This window comes from Falco rusticolus, chromosome 8, assembly GCF_015220075.1.
Source record: "Falco rusticolus isolate bFalRus1 chromosome 8, bFalRus1.pri, whole genome shotgun sequence".
NCBI lineage: Eukaryota > Metazoa > Chordata > Aves > Falconiformes > Falconidae > Falco > Falco rusticolus.
The window spans coordinates 43,308,314-43,330,801 of NC_051194.1; the positions used below are offsets into that span (position 1 = coordinate 43,308,314).

A 22,488-nucleotide genomic window follows, 5' to 3' on the forward strand; every position below is an offset into this window, starting at 1 on the left:
GTAATAAAGCCAAATTTTTAAGCAACAGCTACATCAGAATTCAAATACCTTTTTTTTTTTTTTTTCTCTTTCCACTCAGAGGTGAATAACTTCAGGGAACTTTATCTTGATCCTGATGTATAGGTATACTAAGTACCCCCTGACTTCATCTTGGGAAAATCAGTTACACACCATTAGGGAATCTGTAGTCTAGCTCTAATGTCCTTTCTTTTTTTTTCTTTTTTCTTTTTTCTTTTTTTTTAATTTCACAGGATTTTGCTTGCATTTGTCATGTTAAAATGTTTTACATTATAAATATTTAAAGGATCATTTGGACGTGACGCAACTAAGGTAGATAATGATTGTTGAGATTGGACTCTGACTAGATTGTTAGACATGCTAAGAGAAACACCAGGAAGCCTCTTAGTTCAGGTGAACTGATGGTAACCTCAGGTGGATACAGAATTGCAGGCATCTGGTTTAGGCATACTCCAATGCAGATCTTCATGCAAGGCAAGTCTTATCCTCATGAAAGAAATTTTTTTGTCATTGTTTCACCTGCATGCTGTCATCATAATTAAAAAAGCTTTTCATGGTCATTTCTTAATTCCCCACTATTCAACAGTAAACAGTAGTTCTTTCCTTTTGTCTGGGGGTTTCTTAGGTGGCAACAAATAATACTACTATGCAGAAGAGATATGAGCTAACTCAAGCTGATGAAATCTCAGTTATTAAGAAATGAAAATTTCAAAACTATTGAGGAAGTATATGTTACCATACATACATGAAATATTAAGATTGACTTATTGGTTTCGAAGTTTTAACAGATAATTTTGACTGGTTTTTGTCCTCTAAACATACCATGTTTTGGAAGAATTCATTTCATATCATGGAAAACCAATTATGCCTTTGCAATTAATGGCTTGAAACATTTTAGTTTCACTGAGGCTTAGGAGGCAGTAAAAAGTGCACAGAGGAGAAATACTTTGGGGAAAACTGACAAAGCTAGCAAGGAATAGAGAGTCAGAACTGAGAATCTGAGATCTAGTGATTAGTAGTCTTTTAAAGATGTCTTCTGCTTGGGCTTTGTAGCTAAAGATAGGGGTCTGGCCTTCTTCCCTGCCAACCCCTTACAATGATGATTATAGATCTTGTTCAACTGACACATGACGGTTGTCATCATCCACCTTGCTGCCCCTGCAGAACTGAAAGGATTCTGCTGCTAGTCTACAATTTGCTAAAGTCTCCATATAAACACAAGCATTATCATTAAACGTGCTAGACACATTAAATGAGTCACAGAGATAGAAATATTCAGAGTCTGTTTATGAAAGATTCTTGCAGAATTTTAAAACTAGAATTTGGACAGGGGTTTTTTTTTCAGTACAGATTTGGAACACAGTCACAAAGTTTGGCCTCTTCTAGCTTCCCAGACAGAAAAGTTGTCTTATCACAGCAGCTGCAAAATTGTAGAAATGTTGGTTCTCAACAGAACCTATTAATTTTACTCCAAATTACATCACATGTTGGAAAGTGGAAACCACCTTTATTGCATCATGTGCACCCTCTGCCAACAAATAAGAAACAGCCTTACATCTGAACAGGAACATCATTAAAACTAGGAAAGCAACCCAATTTCTGCTTTACTCTCCAAAATCCCACTTAGTTTCCTCTAGCAGTGACATAGCATGCACTACTACCCAAGTGATGCCTCTCCAGATTAATACAGGGAGCCATTCACAGTGTTAAGGGAAGAACGCTTTAGGCCACAGAAGAAACACAAATCATTGCAAGCTCCCTCTGTGCAGGTAAAGGGAAAGAAACTGAAGAACTAGGAGAATTGTAAGTCAGTGCTGCATTTCTGTTTCTCAGTAGGCACTGTTGTATCTTTCAGTTTGCCAGGGAAGTCTAAATAGCAAAACATTGGAAAAGAGGTTGCTAGAGACAGTGGATATGCTGCACTGGGCAAGCTACAGCCTTTTATGTTGTAATTGTAGTCACAGAACTGTTCTGGTTTTCCTTTCTCCTGAGATTTGTTTTGGTTATTTCACAGTGCTCTATGGTAAAACCTCTGGTTGTTTGGTGGTGCACTGGTGCCAAGATTTGATAACTTATTTTTAAACTCTGGCTTATTTGGCTATGTACTAGCAGCAGGATTTGATAACTCATTTCAAAGTAGCGTGAAAAAGTACCACCTGACCATCAGCATTTCCAAGGCAAGTATTGTGCATTAAGCCAGGGAAAAGGCTGCAGGTCACCAATGTGCTCTACTTCTGACAAATCATCATGGGCTGTTTTTCTGAGATTCAGTTTGTACTTTTATTTCCTCCTGTGGAAGCCTACTTATTTTCAATTGATTTCCATTAAATTAAGAAGAGCACTGATCCAGAAAAACTTCATGAATTGCATTATCCAGTTTAATTAGAGGGAACAGAAACTTTCTCCAGACAGAAGAGTCAGCATTTAGCCCAAAACGCAACTTCGGACCGTAATGGTTGAGGCTAGCAGTGAACTGAAGTCACAGGCAGTGCCAATGACTCCTTCGACTCATTATGCACTACATTAAGAATGATGCTACAGCATGTTCTTTGTTTTCATGTTTAGTAATATATAGTAAATATCTCTGTTTAGATTTCTTGCTCAATTCTAAGCCATGTCAGAATCAGTCCAATAATGAGTTTGTTTGAATTGTTTATGGTTTAGGTCAAATTCTTGGTTTGCTTTTTCTATTTGTCTTAACAATATTTTGATATCATGCCAATTAAACTTTTGTGGTAACAAACCTTGCTGGTGCAATAATTTTATGGATAGGATGTGAAATCTTAAAGTTCACTGACAAACCTGCACTTGAGAGAACTTAAAGATATGTACCACCTGAGAACTGTGCCAGGGAAGTAAAGGGAAAAACCATGCAGAAGCTTCCTCAAACAGTGTAAGCTTAAATTCTGTGATTGTAGCATGATGATACCCAAATACTTGCAATAGATGAAATCAGGTGAAGGCAGATGCCATACAAGCAGTTCTCAGATTCAGGCAATAAATACCTTGTGTCTCATTCTCAGTAAGGACAAATGTTCAGGGAGGACAAGGTCTGGTAGAGTCAGGCCATTCTGGGAAATTGCATAGCTCAGTTTCACCATACTGATATATTGTTATAAAATTCAAAAGAAAAATATAAAGAGATTGACAATACTGTATAGAACTAATCTTTCATCTTGAAATTGTGTGAAAACTCCTGTATGATTACAGAGTATGAGGGTATGGCCAAGCCAACACTGAAGTCTCCAGAGCCATCCCAAATGTGCTATTAACTTTTTTTTTACTTCTTTGGCTTGAAGGACAACTCAGCCCCAACAGATCACACCTAGAGTACTGGGTGATGTACTGCGTTAGCTGATGAATTACAACCAGCATTTACTAACCTTTGGCTTTTTATACATAATGCCTACAGAACCCATAAAACATAGTCTAGATTCACTGCTAAAGTCTATGTCTTACCTTTGTACCTTTGTAAAATGGAATCTTTGCCTCATAGAAAGCAATGAAATATCAGGAAGTCAATATGTACTTTCCACAGGAGCTGATTGATAGATGCCTGGCATTGGGACACAGCAACTAGATGCTCCTCAACAGAAAAGAGAATTTCTGACAATTTGTTCCTCAACACAGAAGACATCAGAGGGCTGGAGCACCTCTCCTATGAAGGCAGGCTGAAAGAGTTGGGGTAGTTCAGCCTGGAGTAGAGAAGGCCCCAGGGTGGTCTTATAGTGGCCTGTCAATACTTAAATAAGAAAGATGGGACAGACATTTTACACGGGCCTGTAGCAATAGGACAAGGGGTAATAGTTTTAAACTAAAAGAGAGTAGATTTAGATTAGATCTTAGGAAGAAATTCTTTACTATGAGGGTGGCGAGGTGCTGGAACAGGCTGCCCAGGGCAGTTGTGGATGCCCCATCCCTGGAAGTGTTCAAGGCCAGGTCAGATGGGGCTTTGAGCAACCTGGTCTAGTGGAAGGTGTCCCTGCCCATGGCAGGGGGGTTGGAACTAGATGATCTTTAAGGGCCCTTCCAACCAAACGTAATTGTAACTTAGATACACCATCTTAGCTAGCTAAAAACACCTCACTTTTGCCAATACAGATTTATACTGTGGCCACTTCCAGCTTTAGAGTATGCTTGTTTGGCTTGTCTCTTCCACCTGAGAACTGAGCTGGAAACTTTTCTAGTCATTAACACACATGATAAACACATCAAAAGTACTGAGAGAGAGAGAGTGCTATATCACACACTAAGACAAAAAAATATGCAGGATTCTGTGGATTGGTACTGACCTGAAATGTAGTTTCTTCCAATAGGCATTGCTACAGCATTGTAGAGCTGAAAACTACCAGTAAATGTACTTTTATCCCTGTAACATAATGTCACAGTAGCATCTAGGGCACAACAGAAACATTACCATTCAGATTTTCAAATTTTGAAATTTTTTTTAGGAAAGGTCTACTGCCAAGGCCATGTCTACAATGTGGTTAAAAATAAGCTTGCAGCTCGCATAAACATATCCAAGTAAAACATCAGTTCCCCAAGGCATAGTAGTAGTTTAGGCAAGGCCACACAGAGTTCCATGTGAGCTTACCACCTGCATTGTGGGCTCCCACATAGATTGTGCATCCCACATCAAGTTCTTTTCTGCATCAGGCACACAGTCAAACATAAAGTTACTCCAGCTGCAGTCACAGTATATAGGAGGACACAAGATATCATGGGCAGGATAGAAATGGAGTAGCTTGTGAGTAGACTGTTATACGTTATTTTCATTGTTAAATAGTAAGCATGTATTTTTAATATACTATTGGCACAGCTTAAAAGCCTAGACTCAAATCCCATACAGTGACCTCCTTCGTTTCACAAATCTGACCAGTGAAGTTAGCGATGGCAGGGTAATAATATCCCTCTGTGTGGAAAGAATCTATGGCTGGAAGGGAGGTTGCACAAACCAACCTCTCCAAAGCTAGCAACATTTTTCCCATTGAAATGCAATGTTAGTGCCTCAGTCCTGTTCCAAGGCAATATACTGCAGGCAAAACTAGTTGACACATCTGATCTGCTGCCTCCAACATGTGTGGTCTGGGATCAGGAGAGGAGGACCTGCCCTACAAATACATGACATGCTACCACCATGGCCAAGGAGCATGAAACTAGGCAGGAGGTGGAAGAGTAAGTCTGTATGAAATGAATGAAACCTAGCCGTCATGTGAAATTAAACAAAGCAAAATGAAGTAGAATGGATGGATTAAAAAGGAAGTTGATAGAGAGTTTTTCATAGTACTTAGTTTGTGCAGAAATAAAAAAACCATAGCATAATAAGGTATTTATTATGTCACATTAGAAGACCATTCTTGTCTCTTCAAGAATTTACAACAACTCCTAACAGTTTCTTTAAAAATATGAATAAATAAATCAGCTTTTCAAATGCAAGTTTCTTACATGCAAAATATACAGTATGTGCTTAGTATTCATGTAGCAGTTTTGCTGGTGAGAATCTTTTTTTTGATAACACTTTCTTAATTTGTAAATAAATCTAGCTTTAAATCTTTTCAAACAGAAAAACAGTTCATTTATATGATCATTCTCCCTATGAATCATATAATATACATTGAGAATCTTCTTGGGGGGAAAACTATTGTCTTTTCTTTTGCACATCATAATATAACTGTTTCTGCAGCAATAATTTAAAACTCCTAAATGTTGCTAATGAAATCCTCTATTATTACAGTTCTGGGAAAGTGATATTTAAATACATAGTTTCTGAAATGTATGGCCTTGGGAAATGTTAAAAAGGTGGCACTGAATTCTTTGAATAAGGAGAAGCAGTATTAAAAAAGAATATTATACATGAATTCTGCATGTGGGATTTTTTCTTTTTACTAAATGCTCACGAGAAGTAATTCTTTTCTTAGATGTGGTGGGATTCTCATAATCAAAAAGCTCTCAAAAATTAGCCAGTCTTTGCCATCACAAATATATCCTTGTCTTAGTTATCCAGTTGACATTTCTACTTCTTCTAGCACTGGACATCTAGAGGCAGTGTAAATGAAGCAGGTATTTAAGCACAGACAGGTCTGACAAGCCTATGTGCATGGCAAAGATGCACACCCTTCTGCTGGAGACAGGAAGCTGAGTGCAGTGCAGTGATGCTTTGAGTGGTTAAGAAGCACCTGTGGTCTGCAACTAGAGCGTTATTGTTACTTGCTCAAGGTTAATCAATAATTAGTTAGGTGAAGAAGTTGTTACCACATAATCAGACAGGCAGGAGCTCTTGATTTACATTTGCCTCTTTTCACATGTGGTACAGTCTCTTTCTCAGTCACCTGAGTACTTTTACTGGGTAACATTCCTTCTATTCTAGGTGTAGGACATGTTGAAGTCACACAATGTCTTTTGCTCTCTTCCTATGCCACATAACAATTTTCAAGGATTTCTGTGTTTCCAGTAAGTATTTAAGTTTGTAACTAAGTCTCTCTGGGGAGAGAGAGGTATTTTGATTTGACGGTGTACAGGAAGATTGGGGGGAAAGAGCAGCTATTCCTGTGGATTACTCTTGACAATATTATTAGGTAATTGTCTGAAGCCCAGGCAAAATTATTTTCTTTACCCTGATGATCCCATAGATTAAAATAATTAGGTATTTTTGTAGAATTCAGCACATAGTTGAATGGAAATCAGATCTACCATTCAATCTAGCATTGCACATGGGCCTAAACCCAGTATTTTTCTCAACTGTTCCATTTTCTGTACTCCATCATAATTGTTTACCTGAGGCACTAAAGGCTGACTCTGACCTGATACTGTGCATAGATAAGTACCTTCTCTCAAAGAAAATCACATGGAGTGATATTGTAATGGCATTCCTTGAGAAAAAAAAAAAAAACCAAAAAACTTTGCCATTTTCTAGTTACACATAGCAATTTATACATTGCTTATATTTATTTTGCTCCAAAATGTCTTCTCAGGGATGTCTAAATGTATTTCTACTTAATAATAAGCTGACTTAGTTTTCTACCAGAAGAACTTGGTAAAATGAGACATACTAATAAACACAGCTGTATGTTCCTTTCCTACCTATAGCCTTTTTATGTAAGTGTTAAAGAATATACTCTTGATTTCTTTGTTAGTTTAACATCTTAAAAAAATTAAAATTAAAAATTACAATTATGAAGTTACAGTTTGAGTATGCACAGTGTTGCAAGAATCAGCTAGTGTATTTTTCGCACAAAAATACTAGAAGTTTTAGAAGAGAATCTGAGGATACAGAAAGAAAACTTTAGAGTGAAGCAATAAAAGTCCCTTTGTAAGATTCCTCTTTAAATGCAAATAGATTGCACATATAGCAGAACTGGCCATTGCAAATTCCCATGTCATTTGAAAAATCATTCTAAGACCAGTTATTAAAAACATCTTTGAAATACTGTCTTGAAAAGCTGAAGACTAAAGTTTCTGTCCCTGAAATATATGGAAGGAAGAATAGATAGATTAGGTATCTCTAATTGTGCTATGCGTTGCAGCTGGTAAGCCTGGAAATGAACCTGAAAAAATCTTTCCTTTTCCCCAAAAATATTCACCATTAGAAAGCCAATATAAAATAACTGATAAGCCAATAGTTCTCCCACCTTTAGTATAATTGTTTTATGAGCTGAAACAAACACACTATGTAATCACCACACATACCCCTGAATGTCCCACAAAATTACTGTAGTAACTGACTGTTTCATTCTGAACAGAATATTCAAGAATGTCTTCTCTTTACTGGATTTCCCACTTGGTTTGTCTAATGCTTCAGGAAAATATCAGCTGATAGAACAGATTCTAAGGGGAAAAATGCCTGACTGAATTTATAAAGTATGTTCATCGCCAGTGAGAAACGCATAGTACCTCATTCAACAGTAATGGACGCTGGGCCTAGAGGGAGAGTAAAGATAAGAAAGAATTAACTTGTCTGAATCTAGTCAAGGATAGAGATTGAATGTTTTCTTACATTAATTCTACTATACACATTCCATATGGCAAATATAATGGAAACTAAAGGAAAAATAAGATTAGTTTGTGTAAGGTCTTCTAAATATAGAAAAGAGATAAATGCTCTTTTATCTAATTGTTGAAGACACCGCTAAAAGATAATGATTAACCAATGTAGTGTGGTGAGAGCGATATAAAGTAGGTTAATCATCTGAAGCTCAAGCAAGCCATTTTAGTCTTTTCCCTGAGGTATAAACTTAATCTGAATTTCAAAAAAGGGCTTAACAGAACATAGGGATTTTTTTCTTTTCTGTTAAATAAGGATTTGGACACAAAAAATCAACTTTACCTTTTCTAAATTTATGTATAATCATCTGATCTGAGCTAGCAGCTTAAAATTGGGTAGTGTGAATACTCCTCATTAGCTCCAGAGAAGGCAATGCTAAAGTTCTCACCAAGTTTTGAGTTCTTGGTCCAAGATACTAAGTATTTTGAAATTCTCTTGCGGATAGATAATCCCTGCTAAGTGAGAAAGTTTTTATGCTATGTTATGTTACATGTATATGCTCTCCATTCTGTGGGGATATAAATCCATACTACATCAGTGAAGTCAATGTAGCTAATTTATACCATCTGGGCATATGACACAAAAAATCTGACACAAAATTATTTCCCAATGTAATATTCATAGAGATGAAAAGCAAACTTAAGAGGAAAAAAATCCCATAATTCAACCCATGCCCACGTGTATAGAAAAGCAGAATTTGCTTTCATTATTTTTCTTTTTATTTCTAGATTTTGAAAATTCCAAAACTCACATATTGTGAAGGATTCTTCCTCTCATAATTGTACATAAAATGTACTATTGTAGGACTGAGGAGCTGAAGTTTAGAGATGAATAAGACTACATTAAATCTAATTGATTTTAGGCAGCCACAGGGATATTCATAATAATGAGAAATGACCTTAAAAATACTGACCTCTTGCACTGTATTTGTACAATGAGTGAATGTTGTCTCTCAATTCCGCCTCCCCTGCGCTCTTACTTTTAAAAAATCTAACTATTGCATTGATGAGAATATTACGTCCTTCATTTGGAAATAAAAAAGAGCCTATTTATTTTAAAAATAGATTATTTTAGTTGTTTGTAAGTCCAGCATGGCTGATTTTGCTTAATTTTCATGGCTTCAAAAATACCTGGGTTTTTTAAACGTTATTGTAGTAAAGAGAATACTGAACTCACATGAGTGACTGAGCTTCTTGAACCAAAATATTTGTCTTGCAACTTCTGTTCCTCAAAATCAAACTCAACAGAAATGACAAAAAATCTAATCACAGTTAAGCAAGACGTCCTACTACTATGCTACCATTAAAAGAAAATTGCTAACAAAATTGTTCCACATTTTTATGTTTGCCTATTAGACTTAAATTCCTCCATCAAGACAATTAAGTTTGGGTAGTAATTCAGAGGGCTTTTGATTTACTAACTAGAGTGTCTTCCTAATGAAAGTCATACATAAAGTTACTTAGCTGTTGAAGCTTCTGAAGATGGAGAAAAAAGGACTCAGCAGCTTAACAGTATGAAAGAGATACTAGAAGGACAAATTTATACATATTACAAGCAGTGTTAGAGATTTTCAGGGGGTTGGGGGTGGGGGGGGAATATGGTAGAAAAGTTCTGATAGGAAAACACCTGAACATCACAAAGATGAGAACATCACCTACACAAATGACTGTTACTTGCTTTAAAGGGGGGGGATTGGGGTTGGTTTTTTTTGGTTTTGGGGTTTTTTTTTGTTTTTTTTAACTTTAAGCAGTTTTACTAGACTCAGATCAGCCTGCCAGCTCCTCAACATCTGTTTTGGGTTCTGCTTTGCTTATCATAACTGTCTGACAGGCATTTATTTCATTAAAATGTTTTTCTACCTTTTAAAGCTGAACTGCTTTGAATGTTACAGGTTACACTGTCTTAAATATGTCTTGATTTTATACTTGTGGTTTTGGGGGTGGTGAAGGGAAATAGAGATGGCTAGGGAAGCTTACAAGTTTTTCTTGGAAGATTTGTGAAAATTCTTGTTTTATCCTAATACCATTTTTCTAAGAAATGTTCCGATTGATTAAACTGACATCTTAGAAAAAATTAACAAACCCATTTCCCATTGACCTTTAGTTCTGGTTTAGAAGCACAGTCCTCTATAAGGCACTCTGGACTTCAAAGCTGGTGAATCAGCCACATATCTATGGCATACATAACCTTGTAATTCACAATATTCTCTATATTAGATTAATATTTGCCCCATTTTCTACAATAATGCCAGACTCAGACTGATGATGTTACCTTGTTGATAAGGTTGCCATAGCGGATTCTTTTTACACCTGTAATTTAGAAAAGATTAATTCTTTTCCCTTTGTAAAAGGAAATATAATTGCCATATATTCTCAAAAACCCAGATTGAGTTCTTCCATCTGATTTTGTGCTTCCTTCAAGTTGTACTTTTTTAAAGAAGGAAAGGAAGGTGGAAAATCAAACAAGCTGGTTTGGATTTTATGAATAAACTCCCAAACCCCAGATTCTCAGAACGCAGGTGAAAATAAATTGTTTATACAATACTTCTAAAAATAATATGGGAAGCTTGCATTTCTTTCTAGAAACTTTCAGGCAACTTATATAAATTTTCTATGAATGATAAATTTAGCTAGATTCATTTATATAATGTCATTGAAAAGCTTCACATCGGAAGATGCAAGTCTTTGAGTAAATCAAGGTAAAACTGTGAACGAGAAAGTAGTTGTGATTTATTTTGTATTTCCTACTTATGTACTTACATACATCACAACTCTCTCCTTCTTTATACTATCTGGGAATCACAAATTCTGGAATGTGTTTCTTAATATTGCACAAATTAAGGAAGTCTCATGGTCTTCATTTTATAGAAGAGGGAGAAAAGCCCAGAAGCCATGAAAGGAACCTGAACTTCCCAGAGCTCTGCTCACTGGCCTATGTCTGTTATAATCCAGACCAAGGGGCTAACCATGTCTTTGTCACTTTGAGACAGCAAACTCATTTTTAAAATACACATACCTACTTGTTCAGCACTATTAGGTGACAGGAAAACATTATGTTTCTGCTTATTGTTTCCATTGATACTAGTTATCTTCCAGGTTAGGTGGAACTATTAAATTTAATTGTAACGTGACCTGAATATGTTTGTTTTTAAAAACAGTTCTGCTAAAAAAAAAATAAAATATATTGATCAGATTAGTCCCATATGTCAATTGTGATCACAATGATCACAATGATCTTTCTAGAGACAAGAATCTCTTCATTAGATTGAGTGGGTATGAATTCAGTTTGAAATTAACTTCCTCACAACCTTTTAGCCTTCCAGAACAGAACAGGATTTGGTGGTCTCTTAAATGTGCCTGAAGGCTTGGTTTGAGCTCTTAGCTCTTCTACCCATTGGATCTATTTGCTCTTTCCTATCCTGCACCATTATAAAACAATTCTCATTTACTACTCACCACAATAAAGATCAGGAGCATTTAGTGCAACAAGTTTTACAGCCAGATAGGCCAGTTCCTCTGTCATGAGGAGGGCTGGAGGCAAGAGAACAGTAGAAGTGAAAAAATGTAAAAACTATTCACATGCTGCGGTTCTGACTCAAAAAAAGCACATATTGCCAAAGAAAAAGTGTCTGGTTCAGTTTTCTGAGACTTTCTACCTTGTTAATTTGGTCAGCAAGCAACTTAATGATCCTGGTAAACTTACTTTCATATGCCTGTCTTTGCTGTGCTACTCACAGGAGGAGCAGGCAGAGAGAAGAAACGAAATTCCAGTCACTCACCAAACTCTCTCTGCACCATCAGTTTCTTTCATGTAATTTTCATGATGGTATTCCTCTGTTGATCTCTTTCTGTGTAGCACACTTCAAAACATGATTTCTCACATGTAATCAGGGAGAAGGGATACTTTGCATAAGGAGAATAAAATCAGAGAGAGAGATATCTTGAAAGTAAATTTAGGACATAATGTGGAAATTTGGAGGATGCATTGTGTGGGAGATACCAGGACCAGAGGGACCAGGAAAGAGGGAGGCTGAGGTTCATATAGCCATTGCAAAGTTTATCCATCTCAAAAACATATAGCACATAGTGCAACAAGCTGGTAATGCAGGCAGGTAACATATTACAAGCTACTGATTCTCATTTTACATACTGTTTATACATAGCCCATTCAGCCTTCATCAGCAGAGACGTCTGAGATTTCTAATGTGAAGGTTCATAGATGCATGAATGCTTGAGCTTTTATTATGTTATTCAAACAAGCTTGCTCTACTTTAATCACAACAGAACTAGCTTTCAAAATATGAGATATGTATTCAGAAAGCACAATGAGGGGGTAAAATAGGTACTAAATAAAATCTTATTAATTGTATGCAAAATGAAAAAAATGTATAGAGCAGCATATGAGGGTAGTCATAATTATAAAGGGAAAAAAATAATCACACAATTACTGAAGGCACTGAAATTCACTCTTTGGAATTCATACCAGTAAAAAACTAAATTAGTACGACATACTTGTATTTCTCAAATACTTGGTAATAATTAATATAAGATTATAAAAGACATTTCAAAATTAAAAGAAATTAAGAAATTACTGCTTTTAAAAAGTATAACTCAGCATAATGAGCTAAAAATTCAGAAATAAGACCCTCTTAATGTAACAGCAATTTTTAATTTACTTAAAAAGAGGCAGACATTTCAAATGATACATTTGAGTTAGTTTTGCAGCTAACAATTGATCTTCCATAAATATAAACAATATTCAGGGCAAAAGAAAATATAACCTGTTGCACTACGCAGTAATTATCAGATTAATTAAATACAGTGAGAACTGTATTAAAGACCATATCTAACAAGAAATTTCCCATCTCAAGAGGCCAACAAGTATGATCAGTTTTCACATCAAGTTAAGTACTTCTGGAGCACAGATCAGCACCAGAAATCAATAATGCTACAATGATGAAAAGAGGCACAGAATCAGTTCTTTTTGTACAAAGGACTATGAAAAGAATAAAAAACCATGGAAAGTGTAAGCATATTTAGTTGTTCAAATGATTTAGAAGAGGTTAAAAAGATTAAAAATCAGGAACTACTTTTTTTCAATTGACCAAGATTTTATTTATTATTTCCCCTGGAAACTGGAGACCAGTTGATTAGACATCAGCTATTGAAAAAATCATTGTGTGAAAGTTAAAATGCCCACTGGAAAAGCATAGTTCAATTAAGCATAGTCTGCACGGATCAGTCAGAGAAGGTCATACTTTACTGACATGCAGGAGTACTGTGAAGATGTTATTGCCATGACTGATGAAAGGAATTCCATAGATTTATGACACCCTGATTTGACAACGCCCTGCCCTCAGAAATTAATGTCTATAGGACAATGTTAGGACACAGGGGGTAAATTAAACTGCTAGTTAAAAATAAGAGGTGGAAAAATACATTTGAAAGCTTGGTTTTTCAAGTTGTTTTGGGAGGAATTATGTAGGTCTAAATCAAATTTCTAGTACAACCATATTACTTTATTTAGGATAAGAATACTGTTTCATTTTAAATTGCAACTGAATTTCGAGATGGTCATATTATCTAGATGAATCAGTAGATGACAATCAAAGTTAAGTCTATACAGAAGTAAACCTATCTAAAGGACATAGTATGCATACACCTTGCATAGTAATGCCATTCAGAAATGAAGTGTGACAAGCCACTGAGCAGTGCACTTCTGTGTATTGCTAAGGACAAGGCAGCAGTATCTCATATTATCCAAACACATTGCAAACATGGATTTTTTTCTGTTATTTCAGGTGCTTGATCGAAACCAGGGGGGAACTACTTGTCACAAGAAAATAATACTGTTTTGTCCCATGCCGAAACATCAGAACTTTACCAAGTCTTTGTCTGGACAAACCCAGTTGTAATTTAACTGGTGTATACCTACATTCAGCAGCTTTTGTAATGCTTGCCCGGAACATATAGCGTGTAAAATTATTTTTCATAAATTCTATTAGTGCCTCTTATGGAACAAAAGACTTCTTCTACAATTATTAAGCTACCCGACACAATTCAGAAAGGCAGCTCTAGTACAGAAATTTAGAAGAGGTTTTTGGTATCACAGGGAGGATGCCAACTTCCATGAAATGCAGCAAGTTTTCAGAGTAATTGTTGAAGAGCTCTATCAGATCAACATTAGAAGTACTTTTAAGACTTCGCTGTAACTGAAATTTCTGTTATCATCGAAGTATTTAAGTTACATAAAAAAGAGTACTGATTTTTTCCTAGATGAGATTTGAGACAGTATAAAGAAGTAATCAGAATTACAAAAAAGACTAAGACAAACTGAGCCAGAGAATCAGAAATTATGAGTGCAAGAGATGAGCTTGAAATCAGTATAAGGGATAACTAAAGCTCAGATAAAACATATATATCCATAGTGATGGGACAGTATTACAATATTCCTAGAATCAATTCATACTTCCATTTGTTTTTCTGAACTTTTATTTCCCCTTGATGTGGCCTGAAGGGAATTTTTTTTTCCTACCTTTGAGAAAAGCATTTTCTAGAAGGGAGACAGTCTGCCTTTTCTGGTTCATTTCCTAAAAGGTGCTATGGTCCTTGGAGCTTTCAGCCCCACTGTAGGTACTGTACACACAGAGGGATTCTTCCCTAGTGACCTCAAGACTCCAGAGCCCAACATGTTTTACTGTACTTCACAGCATGTAAAGTGTCAGTAGTTAGTACTTCTGACTACTACAGCATGTAACTAGTCAGTAGCACGTGACACTGGTCAGTACCCTGAACCCTATACATCTCTGAAAACAGAGATTTACAGATGACAAAGAAACTGATCTGAATTGCATAATGAGATGATGTTCTAGAAGCTAAAGGAACTAGAGAAGAGGGAGTGACACACCTGGCTGATTATTTTTGAGCAATGGGAGAAGTGTAGTTCAGGTATGGGCAAGCACTCCAGCTCATTATCATTTTAACCAAGCCGTTTTTATGTAAAGGTTTTAAGACAGAACTAAGTTACCATGGAAACTGATTGCAGCAGAGACTTACTGTAAATTCTTTTCTAGACAAGGATAACAGGACTGACAGGTGGGCTGTAAAAGCAAAATGAGTGCAATATAGAGTTAGGCATGATGGCCTGTTTTCTCTTCCTAAAAGTGTGTCTTTTATGGCTCTGCTTTATCTCTACTGTTTTCTACAGTGATATATTGAACATATTTTAAAAGAAGCTCCCACCCAAATGAACTTTTTATTTTGTCATAATCCTATTTGCAAGGGAACGTACGTGCTCTATGGAAAAGAGCTGAAGGGCAGGGCACCCCACTTATTTTCCCAAATTATGATGTCTTGCCAGAATCATTAGGGATGAAGAGCCATCACTCAGGAAACACATTTGCATGAAGTGCCCTTTGCTGCCAGTGTTTATATTTTGTTCCTGAAATATGCTCTAGGTACATTCACACCATAGCACAGTACTCTCCAGGTACAATATGAAAGAAGGTAACAAGGGAATAAAGTGGGTTTAGTGAAGAAATACCGCTTACTCAAAAATTTTAAAAATATACCTATTTGCTGCAATCCTCTTTAAAGTCAAAATTATTTGGCTGTGTAAATATCTTCCTTAGTCTGATGGATAAAGGTAAGAATAACAGAGATTAGAGTACACAGCCCCTAAAATATGGTGCCAGAGTTTTAAGAAAGGAAATTGGCAGAGAATGTACCTTTTCCACTTGGAATGTTAGTTGTCAGCACTGGAAAACATTTCAGTGTATGAATATGCAAGATCTTAAAATCTGTGCTGAATCTTTCTACCTGCTGTGCTTAATTTCAGAATCTTGTGTTATCATTAGAGAAAAACAGTTCTCTCTTCCAATATGAATTTCTACCAAAAGGAAGGTGGGAGAAGAGGCAGATTCTTACTTGAATTCATCCTGATACTTTTCTAGCCTAAAGTTTCTGCTTCTTGGTTCCAGGTTCCAGCTCCCAGCTGGAGCTGTGTTTGTACATTCTTTCCTAACATAACCCATAAAGCAATTTTCCTCCAGATTTTTAAGAGGTTTGCTGTCATCAGCAGTCATAGTTGGTCCCAGTGTACTAAAATCACGATAGATAGTCACCTTTTTCAGCATGTTTGCCTTACAGCTAGAAGTAATGGCAACAGCTGGTTGTGTTGTCAAAAGTAAATATACTTCTCACCTTCAGTCTCTGCCTTCCTCAGCACTGTGGGGGTGGGGACATGACAGATGGTTCCTGCTAGCTAATCACAGAAAACATGGTATTTGGTGTATGACATGAATTTCCAGGCAAATAAGAATGGTTTTCATTTAATATCCTCCATGTGAAAAGCTGGACACCTTAATAAAATGTGGCATGCTCCAAGGAAACACATATTACATGTTGAAGGATATGAAGGTGTGACTAATCACAGAACTCTGCGATAAATGATCCACAAGCGAACTATTACTTGTCATAAGTGAATTTTGATGACTGTGTTTATTATATGTAAAGCTTTCTGGCAGGGAAACAAAGGGAAACATGGAGCTGAATTCTCTTTTTAGGCCAAGTTCATCTTTGATTCAGGGCTCTGTCCATTGTACTGCATTTGTGTGTCTCTGAGCCACAGAAGGCTGCCAGTCCAGGCTCAGCGGCAGGCAGGCTTATGTAGAGGCTTGCGCAGTCCTTGAGACTGAATACTTAAGGACTCCGTACATTAAAGGGTAGTACCATTTTAATCATTTAAAGGAAGGCATTTTAAGTATTTCTATGCTTTTTGTCTTCATTCTGACATAAATTCTACTGGAAAAGGGCTAACAAATATGGCTGTTGTCCTTCTCAAGCAAATAAGTTCCCCATTAATGTAAAAATTATTTTAAAGATATGTTTTTAATTTTAGAAAAGATGCCCCAAGAGTCTACAGCTTAATTAAATTAAAATTCCTTGGCACCATTATATGTTTCCAATTTTTTTTTCATACCTGTTTCTATGACAAAAATATGTCATTTCAAATAACCATGGTGAAATTCCCCATACAGGTGTTTATAACTGTCTTGGACTTAATTAAGGAAGTCAGAGGATTAGAAATGAGAATGTAGGGAATAGCTAAGTTCATAAAACAGAACAATACAATTTTAGTTTACAAACTCTTGCCTAAAGCATGACTGTTCAAAAGCAATGGTGGGGAAAAAGAGGCTCAAGAGGTGGAGGACAGATTGTTAGGAACTGGGGAAAAGCCAGGAAAAAAGTTCTGGGGAAAACCCCACCAAAAAAAAAAAAAACCAACCAAAAAAAAACCAACCAAAAAAACCAACAAATCACCAAAGAGTCAAAGAGTGATAAAACAGAAAAAGGATGCAGATAAACCCCCTTTAAATTTCAATTTACAAAATTGCCATTTACAACATAAGGTAATTCTTGCAAGCCTGATCAGAAATCTGTGAAAATCAGTAAACCCTGCAAAGGTGTCTTGATAGGCAACTTGTTGTAAACTTCAGCATCAGGCCTAAAAGAAAACAGAAAAATTCTACAACTAAACTAGTCTGTGGCACTTCTAAATATGACTGGTCACTTTGAAGATGTTGCTTGGGCTTCCAAATGACAACTTGCCAAACACTAGTAGTTTCTGTTTCTCATAAGTCCGTATGTTTTGTGTTGTAAGACTTTTATATTATTTCTATGTGTTTGTGTTGCCACATTTTTTTAGAAAACAAAAAAAAAAAGATTTTGTGCGTGGATTTAAGTGGTTAGCAATATAAAAATATATCAGTATTCACATATGCAGATTTATTACACTTGACCCCAAGTCTCTCATTGTTCTACCTCTGTTTTCATGGAAGAAAGAAATAAGAGTAATAAAAAAGTCTTTCATTTACCCATATGTAACTCACGGATATTTGTCAATGCAGGTTTATCAATATACAGTCCACGCTGGTTTCATACGTGACAAGGAGGCAAGCAAACAGTGGAGAACGGCAGTAGATATGATGCAGATAAGCAAGAAAGAAAAATTAAGGACAAAAAGACAGAGCAGTTTCTAAAAAAATCAGGTAAGGAATTCAGGTGATTCTGTATAAAGTGTAAATTGTACAAAGAATCATATCAAATAGTTTAGGCTTATCTTGCCCTTCCTAATATTTCTGAGAATTACCACTTTATGTGTCTATGGCCATATGTACACACACACACATACCATGCTTACACCCACTCACGCAATGAATTTCCATTTTCAGCAAAATTGCCATTACCCTCCGTGCAAATATTTACTATACTGGTATTTGATATTTCTTGTAATAAAATCCATTTTCTGTATTTCATTTTATTTTGCTTAAATAAAACATTGCACTATTTCCTACAGGAAACCAAAAAAATAACATTTTTACAAAGGAGTAAAAGAGAGTTGTGCTATGTGTGGTACTATTCTTTCTCAACAAATCAGTTTAAAGTTCTCAAACCTTGTATTATCCTATCCTAGTACTGATCTCTTGGGGCATTACACGTGCACTGCAGAAAAGCAACATGTGTTATGACCTACGTCTGCCTTCTTACACTGGTGACAGCTGGAAAGTTCATTTAGAGATTGAGCACACTTCTGTTTCCTAAGCCCGACTAGAGAGGAATAAGGATATACTTGCCAACACTGGAGGAACAATGAGCAGCATTTCGTCTTTTGCTCCTCTGCTCCACTGCTTTGGAGAAAAGTTGCCCTACCACTTGCAGTGACAGTGGGAGCAGTAAATGTGATGGAGACTGTACATTCTCTACAGCCTACAAGCTGGGAAGCTAAGCTAACCGCATGCTATGCGATGCAATTCTTTGTGACAGAAACGTTCTCTTAACTACTTAAATATAGTTACTTTTAGAATAGATTGAAATTACATTTTTGCCACAAGCAGAAGATGGAAAGCAATACTCATAACTAAACCTCACATATCCATAATTTGCCTATCTGCTTAATTCTTACCTCTCCCTTCCACTTATAAAACTAAAGCTAACATGAGATGCTGGTATACCTACATGTCAACTATTAAAAAATGGTTACTTACAGGGTTTCACATTCTTGAGTAACATCATCAGAATTCCCTTCAGAGTTTGGCCTTGTAGAAGTGCTTTAACCCATCTACAAAATGCCTATGTTATGCTTATATCTAACTTTCATAGAACAGCATCTAATGCTTTCAGACTGCATGTTTCAGATGACTGACTGCAAACCTATGGAAATTCACTACTGAAATAACACATTCTATTAATTCCCAGAAGTTCTACAAACATTAAAAACAAACAAACAAAAAACCCCAGCTGAGCTTCCCAAATGACATAAAACTCATTATTACTGTTACATTATATCAATTGTATATTTCACAATTCATGATAATGCAATATTTTGTTCATGCTAACTTTTTGCGGTAAGATTACCACGCATTGAGACATTGTGCCTATTCCTTTGTACGCTGATGATTCTTACAAAATGACAACTGCTTCATTTATGTTAAAAAAGGGTTCAGAGTATCAACAAGGATGCCTCTAATGGGAGAAGCAGCATAATACAGCCAGAGTGTCTTTAGGACATGCAATATTCATCAGTTACAAACTTGGGAATGTCATACTGTAAAAGCTACATGATAAAAGATGCTGTGTGGTGTTACAGCTGATTCCATTTGCCATATGGCATGTTATTATTTTGTATTACCTTGGAGAGCCCACTAAAAGTGAAAGGAGAATAGAACACACTCAAGGTATATAGAATAATGAGCACAAATTGTAGAATTCTTAATTATAGCAATAGGGTCTGTAACTGCAATGGAGAAGGAACTAAATATGAGAGTTGAACGTGTGCTATGCTAACTCTCCAGCTACTGAAAACTAATAAACTCCTATCAGGAATATTTAAACAGGAAGCAATTGCCAGTCACCATATGTAAAAGCCTACAGGCAATCTCAAAGCAAGCTGGCTCAAAAGTCAGCAAATGCTATGTGCAATGCAAACTTTAGCATAATATGGTTTTATATTGAAAATAGAGTTTTATGTGAAGTAGGCTGGAGAAAACATTAAATCAGTAATCTCTAAAAATGAGAGTCCATATGCACAGCTATAATAAAATCATCAAATAAATTATTAGAACAAGAAAGGGGGTGGGGTGGGGGAGAGTATTTACTGAAAACAATTAAAGTAAAAGAATCCTAAATTGTTTCATTTTGGTATCAGGCTAAGCGAGCTGTTCACAGGACCTAAGAAGTCCCAAAACAAACAACATCTCCAAATTTTAAAAGACTTTCCTTTTACAATTTATCAGAATTCACAAACGGAAAAATTTAGCCAAGATATCAGGAAAGTAGGTTCAATGAAAAAAACATTTGTATTTCATGTGGCACTATTTGCCTGCAAATTCAATTTTTCCCACTCCAGTAAATTGAGCTTCACCCCTCCCACCCTGCAGTGCTGTCTTTGGAAGCAAAATCCAACCAAGGTTAGATCATTCTTTGGGAGCTATTACTTAGTCACCACTTAAAAGTTAAATGACAAATTTTTTGATACCAAATAATGGAAATGTACAGGCTTACTGGGTTTTCGAATAGTTTGGCGCTAAACACCATAGTCCATTAGGTGATGCATTTCAAGATCTATAACAGGAACAGAATATTTTAAAATTATTCATGCTAATTGTGCAATACTTCAGATGACATCTTCAGAACTATCATCTATTCAAGTGTTCAGTTTGAGCAACCAAAAAGCATAAGATTGTTCCATTTGGCCAGATCTTTAGCAGAAATAAATCAGAGAAATTCTAGTAACTCTTAATATTTCCTATTATGGGTTATGCATTTTGCTTTCCTGTTAGTTTTTACTGGCTATTAGGTAGGTAACTTAACTTTTGTTTTGGTTTGGTTTTGGGTTTTTTTTGTAAGTCATCTAAGTGACTCAATATCATTTAAAGTTAACAGAACCTCACAGTGAAATGAATAGAAGATCATGGCTGTATGGCCCTTGTAAGCTTCACCCTCCTTGCACTCAGTACCAAAACCCACTGTGTACAGTTTACCATTCTCAACGTTTGACACTGCATGGGTTTACATTTGTAAATACTTGCAGCCCAGTGATGGAAGGAGTGATTGCTGTGCAAATTACTTCAACCATTTCCATTTCTCAGCTAATGTTAACACCAACTCATGACACATTTTTCACTGTATTATCAAAATCTGTGAAGTTTTCACACATTTCAATTTGAATGCCACTCATGCTTATTCCACACATAATCTTCTGTTCCAGCCATAAAAAAGGCTGATGCAAAAATTACTGATGTCACTAAATGAGGGTTATTATTCAGTGAGAGATAAGAAGAGGGAGGGAGGAAGGGGAGGAAAAGAGAAAGGAAGGGAGGAAGGGAGGGAGGGAGGGAAAAAGCCAGTTCTGGCTATTGTACTCGAGGGTGTTTTTACCTTTTGAATTAGAAGGAATCTTAAATATATGTTAACTGACAGCTCAAGTTTAAAGACTCTGTGTAGTAAACATACTTGCTGAATTAGCAAACATTTGTCTATTATTATCTTCTCTAAAGCTATGTATTATTAAAAGAAACAGTAATATTTGTATATTTTTGCCTTCTAAGAACATACTCAAATCCATGCTAATGAGAGATAACTAGTGTTTGACAGAGTTAGTGTTTACCTTACCCTAATAAATTGATAATTTACAGCTACATTTTAAATACTTTTATTTCTGTTATTCTGATAAACTGTTGCCTTGACAACAAGCACAAATGAAAGATAAATTTTCAGTGCAGCAGTTTTAAATTGGTGATGGAAAAATAACTTTTTTTAAAAATACTTAGTAATTTCTTCTGAAAAGATAAAAATGTTTAATTAAATATAAGTAATGGAATATCAGTATGAATTCTTCAACCTAAAATCTTGTCATAATATGGTAATTACTACTACCACTATTTTTTGAAAAAATTACAAACTATTTAAGTTTCATATTAAACAACTCAGGAAAACATCAAGAATATAAAAAATGGAAGAGTTCAGGAGTTGAACTCAAGGAAAGAATCATGTTCCAATGTTTTTTCTGCTAGTTCAATTCATTTAGACAGTTAATTTTTTTGATTAATTGATCATGACAGCATTATAGTATAATATTGATTATATTAGATGCGTACACTTTCAAAGTCTTCAATTAGTTTAAGAAGATATAGATAGGCCAAAAACTTGTGATGCTTCAGAGAAAAACATTCAGTTACACTTAGCAGGAAAATCACAAGTAAAGTATTTTTATCTAACCACAGTTTTTAAGTAACCAAAGGGTGAATGGTGACAGTATCTTAAGAGAATTTCAGAAAGGACAGTATCTTAAAGACACAACCTATTCAAGTAGCACATTGTGCATTTTAAAACCATATTGTCAGCTACGCATCCCAGTTTTACTGAAACTAC

General features: G+C 35.8%; 1 protein-coding gene across 1 annotated transcript in view; it reads left to right on the plus strand.

The window, feature by feature from the left end:
- B3GALT1 (beta-1,3-galactosyltransferase 1) overlaps positions 1-22,488 on the plus strand; it is a 210,964-nt gene that overhangs the window by 78,193 nt on the left and 110,283 nt on the right. Inside the window, exon 2 of the mRNA XM_037398682.1 lies at positions 17,967-18,107. The gene's annotated coding sequence lies outside the window, so the exon portion shown is untranslated. The remainder of the gene's footprint in view (positions 1-17,966; positions 18,108-22,488) is intronic.